Source organism: Sabethes cyaneus, chromosome 2, assembly GCF_943734655.1.
Source record: "Sabethes cyaneus chromosome 2, idSabCyanKW18_F2, whole genome shotgun sequence".
In the NCBI taxonomy this organism is placed as follows: domain Eukaryota; kingdom Metazoa; phylum Arthropoda; class Insecta; order Diptera; family Culicidae; genus Sabethes; species Sabethes cyaneus.
The window spans coordinates 222,522,699-222,535,505 of record NC_071354.1 but is presented as its reverse complement, the minus strand read 5'-3'; the positions used below and the strand labels follow the sequence as shown (position 1 = coordinate 222,535,505).

Below are 12,807 nucleotides of genomic sequence, written 5' to 3'. Positions count from 1 at the left end.
ACATTAAAAACATCTCAGCTCAAACCGTTTGCGCTAGATGAACCCCTCGATGAATATCTGTTCTATTTTATTTTACGTTCGAATCCACCTACTCAAAATATCGGATCGATCCGGTCGAAAATGGTATAATATCAATGCAATAATGGTGGCAGCTGAACTGGTCAGTAGCATCGTTGCTGTTGTTGTAGTCGTTGATGATGATGATGATGCTGATGACGATGATGATGGGTAAAATATTTCGAATCGATCGGAAATGGATTTTCTAAAAACAAACTCACTTTCCGAAGAAGCACAAGCAGGGAACATAAACACGCCCACTGAGCGAGTGCGAACGGGCGGCAGTATGTCAGACCCCTGGCCCCGGTGTATGTTTGCTACTTTTTGAAGGTGCTGATATTTCTCAATTGACTGGGTTTATTATACCTAGGCTGAAGTAGCGTTCAGCAAACTTTCGAGTGGGTAGCGTAGATCGGTGACAATTTTGCGCTTGTTTGACAAGCTGCAGAGTTAGTTCGCTGCTCTGAGCTGAGCCTACAAGCTCTGCGATCGACTTTTAGCCATTTTTGCAGGGGCGTGCGGGGTCTGCGAAGCCATAAGGTAAACAGATATGAATGAGATGGTTTGTAAGTCAACTGCGTTCGCGGTAGGTATGTAAATATATGATATCATCTTTTTGGCGGTTGGCGATGAATGGTATTTTTTTTTCTGAGGAAACTGAATCATCTGCATCGGAAAACGATCAAACAGACATTTTTTGAATAAATCGATTTATTCATCGATTGATAGAATGTGAAAGTTAAATTAGAATATAACATATATTTATCTAATTTACATTCGTTAAAGTATAACACTGGTAATATTTCAATCACAAACTCGGTGTCGAGTGTGTCATAATAATAAAGAAACAGAAGAAGTTAAACGAATGCTGCACTTTTCTCAATCCTTTTTCAGCGTGTAACAAAAATGTAACGAACTTCATAACAAATAACATTACTGATGACGTCATAACACAATATTTTCAGTTGGATTGACATTAAAGTTGTGGAATTTTTCTAATATCAATCAAAGTTAATATTGTTGGGGACTTGCCACCACGACCATTATTTTGATCTATTGTGGTGTGTCCTCTTTTGTTTAATGCCATGTCCCCTAGCATTTTCCTATGCACATAAAAGTTAAAAATCAGCATTACGTACATATATACATGCTAATAAATCGTATTTGATGCGCAAAACTGGCATATCCGTGGTATTTTGGAGGCGATATACGTGATGAGGAATAAACATACGTGTTTCTTCGATATAAGTACCCGCCCGAGCCGCTCCGTACTGCTATACGATTCTGTGCTGAATATCGTATGTATGTCAGCTATTATCATTATATACGACTGAAAATCAACTTGGGAGGACTCTATTAAGGTTTAGCTACGATTCCGGATTTGTTAAGAGTTATTTACGATAATTGATTCGTTTATTGATGTACGATTTGGCGCTAGCTGGGTCGTATCAGTGAGCTAGCAAAGTTTGATTAACTACCTCTACAACTGTGGGCATTTATCCCAATCAGGTGATGCATTCCGTATGAAATTTTTCACCTAATTGGGAGCAGCATTCCAAATATCGCAGGGCTGAGTCAGCCCCATATCAAGATATCTACATCGTTTCTGATATAGTGCAACACAGTCGCACAACAAATGTTCGAAGCTTTTAATCTCATGATTACAAAAGCAACAGTTTTTTAGTTCATCGATGAGTTTCAGGTGATACTTACAAGAACAATGTCCTGTTATCAAACCGGTGTATGTATTCAAGTCGGATTTTGAGAGGTTTACTAGTTTTTGTGTATGAAGAGATGAAGAGATGACAGATACAGACGATTGGTTGTGTGCATCGTATGAATCACAATACAAACAACATGTGTGACCTTTTTTCTCGCAGCTAGGTAAAATGTAACACTGTTTGTCATTGGGGTGCTCCGTAGCCGCAAGGTTACCGAGTCTGCTTTGACAAGCGAGTGGTCGTGGGTTCGAATCTTAGTAGAATCAAGCCATTCGATGTTAAGTGACTTTAGCATGGGTTTATTCTCAGGCCCCTCCATTTCCCCTTCCTTCGTGCTGAATTCTATATTTAACCCTCTGAAGCCTCTTGACAGTGCAAATGTCCCTCCTATAGTTAAGTGTACTGGGTCAGAGGTACGAATGAGTCCTCGCCAGGGACGGCTATAATATGGGATAGTGCTGGCAGCGAGGAATAAGTGGGTAAAGTAGATCAAGCATTGAAGGAAGGGTAAACCCCAATACACGCAAGCACGCATACAATTTAAAATAAGCATATCGCTCATTCAATAGCGATTATAGCAAAAAGAAATGCAGTGCAGGTCATACAGCAAACACCCGGGCGATATTACAATAGATCAACTATACTGGTCGCAGTAATGAGTCCACACATGGAAAAAAAAACACTGTTTGTCATGATCTGTACGGATCGTGATCTGTGAGTGTGGCGATAACTCACAGATTTTATCAAAATCAAAATCCCTGACCTCAACCAATTAGCTTACAGAGTACTTTGCGAGTAATATAGAGGCCGTATATGTATTATTTATACATTTCTATAAATCAATCATTGTACGGGCAATGTGGCATGATACGCCATCTTGTTGAAACCACAGCCTCTCCACATTAATATCACTCAATTATGGTACAAAAAAGTCGGTGATCATGGCACTGTAGCGGTCAACATGAACTGTCACGTCAAGGTCAAGGTACGAAAAATTCTACAATAAACTGACAATAGCTAGCTTCTGGTGCTAGAGTAATCCAATGCCAATCAAAATTTAGACTTTATATTTCGAGTATCTAAAATTCTAAAGAGTTCAAAGATCCGTACTGTTCCTTGTAGCAAATTCATATTTTATTAATAATTATTCTGTACTTACCAATTACATTGAAAATATTTTTGTCAAGCAAGTGGGGGTGCTGTGGCCAAATATCCTCGCTCAAATTAACATAAACGCTGCTCCACGTGTCCTTCGCAGCGCAGAATTTCTTCGGCCGTATTTCAGAAGAACCGATTACGGACAAAATGAGCCAATTAGAGCTACGTGTTTTATGTTCAATCGTGCATATTGTCACTTTAATTTCAATTGTTCTGCTAATTGTTTTAGACACCGCTTGCAAAATTTAAACGTACTCTAGTTGATATGTATATTTATTTTAGTATGTTTTATTTCTGTAGACGCTGTTGTCAGATGGATTGACGTAAATAAGTGTAAATGGAAATGTAAATGTGATGTTTATAGTCCATACATACTAGCGGAGGTAAGGTAAGATGTTGTTAGTGTGCAAATCATTTAGCATCATTTAGTTGGATAGTAGCGGTGACGCGAGCAGGGGCGGACTGGGAGCCAATGGGCCCACCGGATCTTTGAGATTAGGGGCCCCAGTTTGCAATATTTCTCATGATAGTAAATTAACACAAAAAACGACATCTACTCAAAAGACATTTGCGTTACAAGGACAGTAAATCGAATGAATATGGGCTCTATTTTGTAAGTCATGTCGTGCAACTCGATTCGACTCAGGCACTGTCGAGTGTCGAGTGTCGAGTACCGGGAGAACGGGCAGCATAGCGGCTGGATGCTCGAAACAAAACAAACTCAGTCGTTATTAGGACCGAGTCACCAGCTTTTAGCAAATGCGGTTCACTGTACTTTAGTTCGGACGCATTTTTCTTCAACCCAATCTTCGCTACTTTGAGTTTTAGTTTGTTCAGCCACCACCACAGATGTTGTTCTATCGACAATATCCATTTCATTGGCAAAGCAGACGAACTAACTAGATTTGCTGAAGATTGTGCCTGTGTGTTGCTCCTTTCATAATAGCCTGTAGTGGCATGTTGAACAGCCCACATGAGGAACCATCACGTTGATAAAGTCCCCTGCGAGGTTAGAAGGGCCATGATTTTACGGTCGATGGTATCATACGCAACTTTGAAATCAATGATATAATTGTGCGTTGAATTCTGTATTCATGGACTTTTTGGAAGATCTGCCGCAGCGTGAATATTTGATTCCTTACTGACCGTCCTTCAGCCAACCCGGAAGAGCACTTTCCACATTTTGACGAGTGCCACTGTGCATCTTTCCCACCAATGCAACGTTTTCCTCATCTATCACCCATTTATATTTCTGCAGATTTTAAGTTATAGGGTTAATTACATGCAAAATTGCAGGTATCAAATATGATGATTGTATAAAAGATAGGATGTCCAAAGTTCAATATATATGAGTAGCTTACTGCGTCTATACGTCAGAACAGAACAGGTCATAGTGCAGACGATTCCCGTGCCTAGTTATAGCTATCCCTGAGATTCAACTCTTGGATTCTCCTATAAGAATCCTGCTTCTATAAGCAAGGTATTCTGTGCGAATCCTGTGCAGAATTTCTTCACACGATTCCAATGTGAGGAATCCCAGAGACTCTCCGCGAATCTTTTTGGTGCGTCCTGGTAGAGCTGCTGAAAAAAAGAACTCACCGTCTAAAAACGCCAGTACGAAGAGCACGTGCCCGCTAGTCCAGAGGAGAGGTTCACCACCCAAGCAACACAGCTTGTTATAGAACAGTATAATATTACATATATCAGAACTTATCTATTACCTGAAAAGCGCAAAAAAATTAAGTCTAATGAAACAAGTATTGAAAGAAGTATGTATCAGGTTATTTCGTACCAATTTAAAACGTTATTATAGCATAAGCTACAACTTGTTCTTCCAGTAGTTTAAATTTAGTAATGGAGACATAATAAAAACTTCGTGTTGACATGTTGACAAAACAAACATTATATATCTGATATGAGCTGTCAAATAAATTCATGTTATCCCAAAACATCTCAAAACTTTAATAATAACGACATATGTTTTCACAGTACGTTTATAGTATTCTTAAGCTACTACTTTCCACGAATATTATTTTCTAACTTGTTTTGTGTTTTACTTGGGCAGCAACGACAAACGGAGTTTCTACAAAACGGTCAGGTGCAAAAGCTTTGCCATAGGTGATAGGTGCTCTCCCTGTCTTGTGTTTTAGACTGAGATCGTTAGCGGAGTTCTTCGTCGGCGAGTACCAAGCTGGTTTTCATGAAGGTCGCTTCACGATGGATCAGATATTTACCCTGCATCTAGTAACTGACGAGTTTCGGGAGTACAACTTGCAGACTCATAATATTTTTATGGATTTTAAAGCGTCATACGATTCAGTCAAACGAAATGAGCTGTGGCAGTTAACGCTAGGACATGGTTTTCCCATAGAACTAGTTACGTTGATTCGTGTGACGCTGGATGAGTAAAAATTATGAGTCAGACTAGCAAATGAGACCTCACATGCTTTTTGATTTTGCGGATGACGTCGATATTACCGAAATCAAAAGTAGAGCAGGGAAAGAATCCTTTAGGTCATTTATTGAGAAATTGGGACTTACCATTAATACCGCCAAAACGAAGTACGTGGCGTGGAAATCCAAATGGTGTTGGTGCCGAAGAGGAACTGAATATATTTTGGTATGCTCGTGACATGTGACAACGATGTAAGTCGATGATTCATGCACGCTAAAACATGCTGATCGACGAATGCTTGGGATTTTTACGTAAAATTTTGCAAAATCCAAAATGGAGTGTAGCGCAGATGTATGAACCACGAGCTGTATTAAGAATGCAAATATGCCGTTATAATGAAGATAGTATAGTGTGGCAGTCTGCGGTGGGCTGGTCACGTGGCTAGAATGCCCGACGAAAGGGTAGCCAAAATTATTTTAAGCAGAGAATCAAGAAGAGGCCGTAGACTTCGGAGCAGACCCTGCAACTGATAAATGTGCGCTATCGAGGATGATGCACGTTCAATTGGTGTTCGAGGGGTTTGAAGAAAGGTAGCCCAGGATTGAGTACTGGAGGACCATAATTCATTCGGCGCAGGATCGATAACGATCCGTCGCCATTAAAGTAAACTAAGTATGGAGCCGACAGTTCAATATTTATGACTAGTCAAATGACTGCGCATGAAATACTAATTCTACCTTCAAAATTCTCAGAATTGAAGCTGGTAATATTTTCGGAGTTCGGACCCCAACAGCTCTACTTAAATGATTTCATGAATCATGGGGCCCCAGCAATTGAACATTCGTGAGTCGTAGAAAGAGTTTAACTGGAATACAAATTTTGAAAAATCTCATTTTGTGTAACGACGAAATTTTTACTGGGGTCTACCGGGCATTTGCCCGGTTGCCCGGTGGGCCAGTACGCCCCCGGACGCGAGTACATAAGACGATTTTAAATTGAACCTTTATCGAAGAATTCCGGAAAAATTTGTTCCTGAATGGATGTCTGTTCTCTGTGTTACAAACATCAACAGCGTGTGGCAAGTTTCTTTATTGAGCACTTATCTCGCCGGCTCATAAAGCTCACCAGACAGTGACATACTTTAGGGTTTTATCGTAAAGCATTTTCCATACGTATCCGTCAGCTTAGCTTCTTATATACTTACTTTATGTTACTTTTATGGCGTAGTCCGCAAATCGACCATACCGATTTTCCAATCTCCACGAACACTTGCTGATCGAGCATCATCGATGGGTTGCAGGGTCTGTTTAAAAGTCATCGGTCTTTTTTACTCCCTCTTTGGAATGCTGCCCTCGCTGGTCGTTCATCCGGCATTCTCCCTACGTGGTCAGCCCATTGTAGCCTGCCGTCTTTTACTCAATTCAATTGACAACATCTACATATTTGTCCAGCTTTCCACGAGAGGGAATGGCGTATAGCCAAATGTTTAGAAATATGGCAGGTATGTGAGGTAAACACGACATTTAGCAGAAACAGGATAAGAAAATGTGAGCAATAGCCAAACTGTTAAGGTAATCAGTGAGCTGAAAAACGGTAAGGCTGCGAAGATAGACGGCTGAACTTCTTAAAGCGAGAAGCGGATGGCTGTAAGAGACAACCCATCGGATCATTGTCCGGATTTGGAAGAACAAACTAATGCCGGACGAGTGGTTGGATGACCTCGCTTGCCTTATTTTTTGTTTGATTATAGTCACTTTAACAGCTTGGGTCATTCGTGACTTCTGTGGGGTTCGGATTTGAGCTCGAGTCCTCGAGGTGAGAGGCGTGAATACTAACCACTATACCAGGGTAGACCTCTGCCCTATCTTCTAAAAAAGGACGTCGACTCGAGTGTAAAAACTATCGAAGCATTGCATTGCTCACTGCTTTCTATAAGGTGCTCTCACGTATCCTATTCTGTAGACTGAGACCGTTAGTGAGGTCCGTCGTCGGCGAGTACCAAGCTAATATTCGAGAGGTAGTTTACCCTCCGTCAGTTACTAGACAAGTTTCGGTAATACAACTTGCAGACTCAGCATCTGTTTGTGTACTTTAAGACGGCGTACGATTCAGTCAGACGCCTTACATTTGTTGAATGGGCTCAAAACGAAGTTACACTTGATTCCGAATTTCACAAAAAAAGTTGCGTTCACCCATGAAGCTCATTTTTGATCAAAAGGATATCAGCCACTACTCGCATAACAGTCCCATTTAGGTTAGAAACTCAATAGAAAATGGGACTGTTAGTAGCGAAAAGCAGCAGATATGTCAATAGGGAAAACTGTTGCATTTGTAGTGAAGTGAATTCTCGTGAATAGAAAATACCAGGAATGTAGCGGAAGTGTAACATAAATGCAAAGGATAGAGCAATACTTAATTTAGCAATATTGTAGATAATAATCAATTCTACATATGTTCAACACAAAGCTTGACCAACTTTTGGTTGGCTGGGGCGCAAGCAATCAAATTCAAACTCAATGATAATGAATGTCAGTTTTAAAAAAGTTGTACCAGTTAGTGTTTTTTTGCTTTCTCTCAAATAATTGATTTGTCGGTAAAAAGCAACACATCAATTTCGCTCAGCGAGCAACTCATTTAAATGGATGCCATTAGAGGCTGAGGAACAAAAAAAGCTTCCTCTAGACATGTTCACCACTTTAACTGAAGGCTAACCCGACTGCAGCAGTCGCCCTCGTTCGTCGTAAGTAGCATATCAATTGCATAGCGATGAACCCACTGCACTGCCACGGCGCGCCGCTGCCGTTGGCGTCTGGTCGCCACGGCAACACATCACCCTGAGCTATGCCACTAATGCTCTTTTTTATCGTTGAAGGACAAACACGTCCGGTTGGATAGTAATTTCATATTTCAATACGAATACAATATCGCGCAAATTATTTATTTTCTTCTGCTGTGTTCGCTTTCCCTATGCTCCATGCTGCTGCAGCGCGCTGCGCTGGCTGGGCCGCCGGTGTGACCGGGCGAGAAAACTGTCAGCTTTGCTGGCTTTGCTTGATCCACGTATATTTACTTTATGGCAAAAAGATAAACATACTATCACATTTCGAAAAAGGGACTGTCTGCCCGGCTGACTGATTGACGGCGAGTGTCGAACCCGGTGCGGAATGCGACTACAGTCAGTCAGTACCAGTGGTGGGTTGCCGTTGTGCCGTACATATGCATTGGGTGGAAGCAATCTCAAGTGGTGGGTACAATGTTTTGCTGAACTCACGAATGTTCTGGTGTTTAGGTGGATGCGTTTCGTAATGTCAGCCGATGATAAATGAGAAGCATGCCCTTATGGTCTACAATGGTGGACTGATGAAGTTTTTCTAGCGATATTTTTTATTTGAATTCGTCATGATTAATCAAATGAATTGAAGTTAATCGTAACTGTTTGGACGCCAGAAATAGTCTTTCCAATTATACACGGGAATAGAAAACGGAAAAGGTAATTCTTTCAGTTCTGCTTGTAACACTACCCCAACGAAAATATTGTTTCAGACGCAAAGTAAACACTTTTCACTCATCACTGATTGCATCGGGGCAGACAGGTCCGTCCCAGTGCCAAGCTGCACGCGCAACTCTCGACTGGGCACACCAGCTGGAGTGCGCAATGTTGGCCCAAATCTGCCGGCACGGCGACCCGCTTGAGTAACACCAACTTCCGCTAGGCGGTTTCCCAGCGAAGACCGTGTGCGCGTTCGCGGGCGATGTTAAAAATAGACCACCCGTTTCAGGCAGGAGACCTCCTGAAGAATATAATTTTGTGCGTTTTTTTTCTTTCTACTTGCTCACTAACTAACCGTGTGAGGGGGAAAATCATGCAAAAAACATCAGCACTTCCTGCTGGCCTCATTGGCAGTTGTTCTGTTTCCACGTCATCAGCTGGTTGATGACAGACGGAACGGAGTGTCGCGTTGGTTGTGGTTCATTTTTTGCTGCGTCTGATGCAATTTGCGGTTCTTTATTTAATTAATTTTTATTGTTATTTTGTCATGCCATCACAGCATAGGTTGAAGTGTCGAATTTTAGGACTTGTTGGTTGATTCATTTCTTCGAGTGGAGAGCAATTAATCACCAAACAAATTTAGAATTTCTTACAGCAGATTTATCTCGGACCGATTAGTTCCACAACGTCACCGAAACGTATGACCCGCTTCGAAGAACCGAATATATCAACAATTAATGATTCATCACCCGAAATTGCTAACGCCGAGCTGAGAGCAAAGTCACATTTGACCGAGAGCCAAAACCAGCGAGCGTCACCCGTGTGATTCGCTGCTAGACCGTCTCGTGTCTGGCGGTGTCCATTGAAACGTGCTGCTGGCCTCAGGCCATCTATTTATATTTATACCAAACCATGGTAGAGTGACCGGTAAATTTTATTGCTCACTGACAATTTAAAGTCTTAAAAAGTGTTCTGAACCTTTAAGTTTTTATCTGCTGGACTAGCTTCAAGAAAGAAATCTTCATTCAGTATATTTACGTTTTGCAGGACGCCCTTTTGAAAAGTTGGTGCCGATTTGACCAATAATAGATGGTTATTCATTGCATACACTTTTAGATATTTTCATCCATAGATTGATTGGATCATCCCAAAATTGATGAAAACTATTTCGATTTTTGTGATAAAAAGACAGCTTGATTAAGCTAATTTTTTGATAACACAATCTTGTGAGAAAAAACTTTACCACATATAATCACAAAACTGTGCGCATCAAAATGGAGTAAACCATACACAAACGTTAGAAATTTCATTTCTTTCGTTAGGTGTATGATAAGAAAGTAAGATAAGTAGACACACAAAAGCATTGATAAACACCTTAGTTGTCTGATGCAATTTGACCAGTAATGCTTTGTTGCAAGCGATAATTAGATAAACAAGATAAAATAAAGGTAAAATAAGATAAATTTCAAACCTTATTCTTTTGAACGCCGCTGAAAGTCCCAAAGTAACAACAGACTACAAGCCAGCAGCGAGGGAGCATCGAAACATAGGTTGCATGCACAACTTCCGCCCTGCGGTGAACAGACTTAGATAACGTTATCGCTCTGCTTCGGTGTAAACCGATGTCATCGCCCGTAGTGTTCAATTATTCTATATTTATGACAGTCAAAGAATTCGAAAATACACTGGTATTGATTCGCGTGTTATCGCGTTTGTATATTTATGTTAAAAAAATCCATACCTGGAGTGGAAATCGGCTCTAGATACAGCACCCCGAGAACCATAAAATTTATGAATAGTTAAAATTTTTTTTTTTTGCAGAACAGCCTGCAACGTTGTTGGTGGCATACAACTCAATTACTTTTGTTCCGTAAGAGCAGGTACCACATCTGACCAAAACAGTACGGAACAATCATGTTTTGGCTTCAGGAAAGGGAGAATTTCAATTACAGTAACTTTTATGTTGCATAACTAATGTATATAAAGGGTGTCTCACATCAAATTGCGTCACGGAAGAAACGCTGTAGAAATAGGGTATTTTGTTTTGAAAATTAGGGTAGAAGTACAGGGTGTTCAATAAGTTCAAATACAACTTTTCATCGTTGTGTAAGTGCGCATCATGTGCATTCTGTGTATTGGTATTGATGTCAGCTTTAGCCTCATATATAGACTAACCGACGCGTAAGGAAGCTTCCACTGGTGTTTATCGAGAAAAACGTGAAAATCAACGCCGCGTACTATAAGACCGAGGTTCTGGAGAAGGTTGTGGCCCCGACACTTCGTGACCTCTACTGGAAAGATCATTACGTCTTTCAACAGGACGGCGCACCGGCCCTCACGGCGAATATCGTCCAAGCGTGGTGTCGGGACAATTTGACTGATTTTCTCGATAAGACTTTGTGGCCTCCCAGCTCCCCGGATCTTAATCCCCTGGACTTTGATGTATGGTCGTACATGCTGGCCAAGCAGAGCGAATATAAAGTGATCACTATGGACCAATTTAAGAAGCTCATTTCCAAGATCTGGGACGAGATGCCCATGGACCAGGTACGTGCCGCGTGTGATTTTTTTGAGAAACGACTCAAGCTCGTCATAAAGCACAAAGGGGAGGGTGCTTCCACCAAATATGCCGTATAGGTTCTCAATAAACACTGCTTCTATAAAAATCGACTCAGAAAAGAATATCTTGTATTTTCCTTTTTTAAACACATTTTTAAAGTGTATTTGGAATTATTGAGCACCCTGTAGTTTAGAGTGTATTGTTTACGCGGTCACGGTCAGTTTTTCGAAAATTGGAAAAATGGCGTCTCCCGAAAAGCAACGCCGCGAATTGATTTCGCGCAAGCAGCTGGAAAATCCTCAACTCTCTCATCATGGATGATGAGACTAACGTCAAGGCGGACTTTCGGCAGCCTCCGGGGCTACTGTACTTCATCGCCCAGCACAAGTTTGATATTCCAGAGGAAGTAAAGATGCAGAAACTTTCAAAGTTTGCCAAGAAATACATGATTTGGCAAGTGATTTGCTCATGTGGCAGACAGAGTGCGCCGTTCGTGACTACCGGAACTATAAACGGGCAGATCTACTTCAAGGACTGTCTTCAGAAGCATGTGCTTCCTCTGTTGAAGCAACACGAGGGTCCTACGATCTTCTGGCCGGATCTAGCTTCGTGCCACTATTCAAAGGATGTCCAGGAGCGGTACGAAGCCAACGGGGTTACCCTATCCCCCCAACGCACCGTAACTAAGGCCCAATGAAAAATACTGGCCTATTATGAAGGAGGCACTATGGAAGTATCTTAAAGAGGTCAAATATGAGGAAGACATGAAGAAAAAGTGGGTTTCCGTACAGAAGAAGCTGCAGCGAGACGTTCCACAAAGCTTGAAAAGGATTGGTCAATAGAAAATTACCTATTTCTACAGCAATTTTTACATGCAATTTGATGTGGGACACCCTTAAGACATTTTCTTAAGTAATGAGATAGCAAAACTTAAAAAATCTGTTTAAAGGGTTGTTAATCAAATGAAAAAGAAAAAAAAACTTGAAAAATGGGATGGACTAAAATTGTACTAAGTATGTGTTAGAATAAAACAAGGGCTACCTCTCCGCAGTGCTGCGCAGTTGCTGCGGAGCAAGTCAACGCAAACCATTGGACCATTGAACCATTGGCACCGAAAAGCAATGGAAAGCAACCAAAAGAGAAAGAAGAAGAAGAAGAAGAAGAAGAAGTGTTTCTGCACGGCATTCCGGTTGGTTCGTTACAATAAACTATAAATCATATTGTGCTCCAGTTTTCGATAAGTAGCTGTGAAATGGAAATTATGATGAACGCGTTGGTGCAGGAGCACTCGTTACTTGGTGATAAAGCATTTGGAACTGGCAGGTTTTGCCGTTTGCGAAAACAAGAAGGTTTCAAACCTATGTCATTTGCAGCTGATCACCCGTAACGACAAACAATTGAGTAAACTTCTGAATGGGATTGCGAT

The 12,807-nt window shown here is 41.1% G+C and overlaps 1 protein-coding gene across 7 annotated transcripts in view; it reads left to right on the top strand.

Moving 5' to 3' along the window:
• The window catches only part of LOC128738464 (talin-2), a 135,165-nt gene that overhangs the window by 10,993 nt on the left and 111,365 nt on the right, over nt 1-12,807 (top strand). The gene's annotated exons all lie outside the window — the stretch shown is intronic.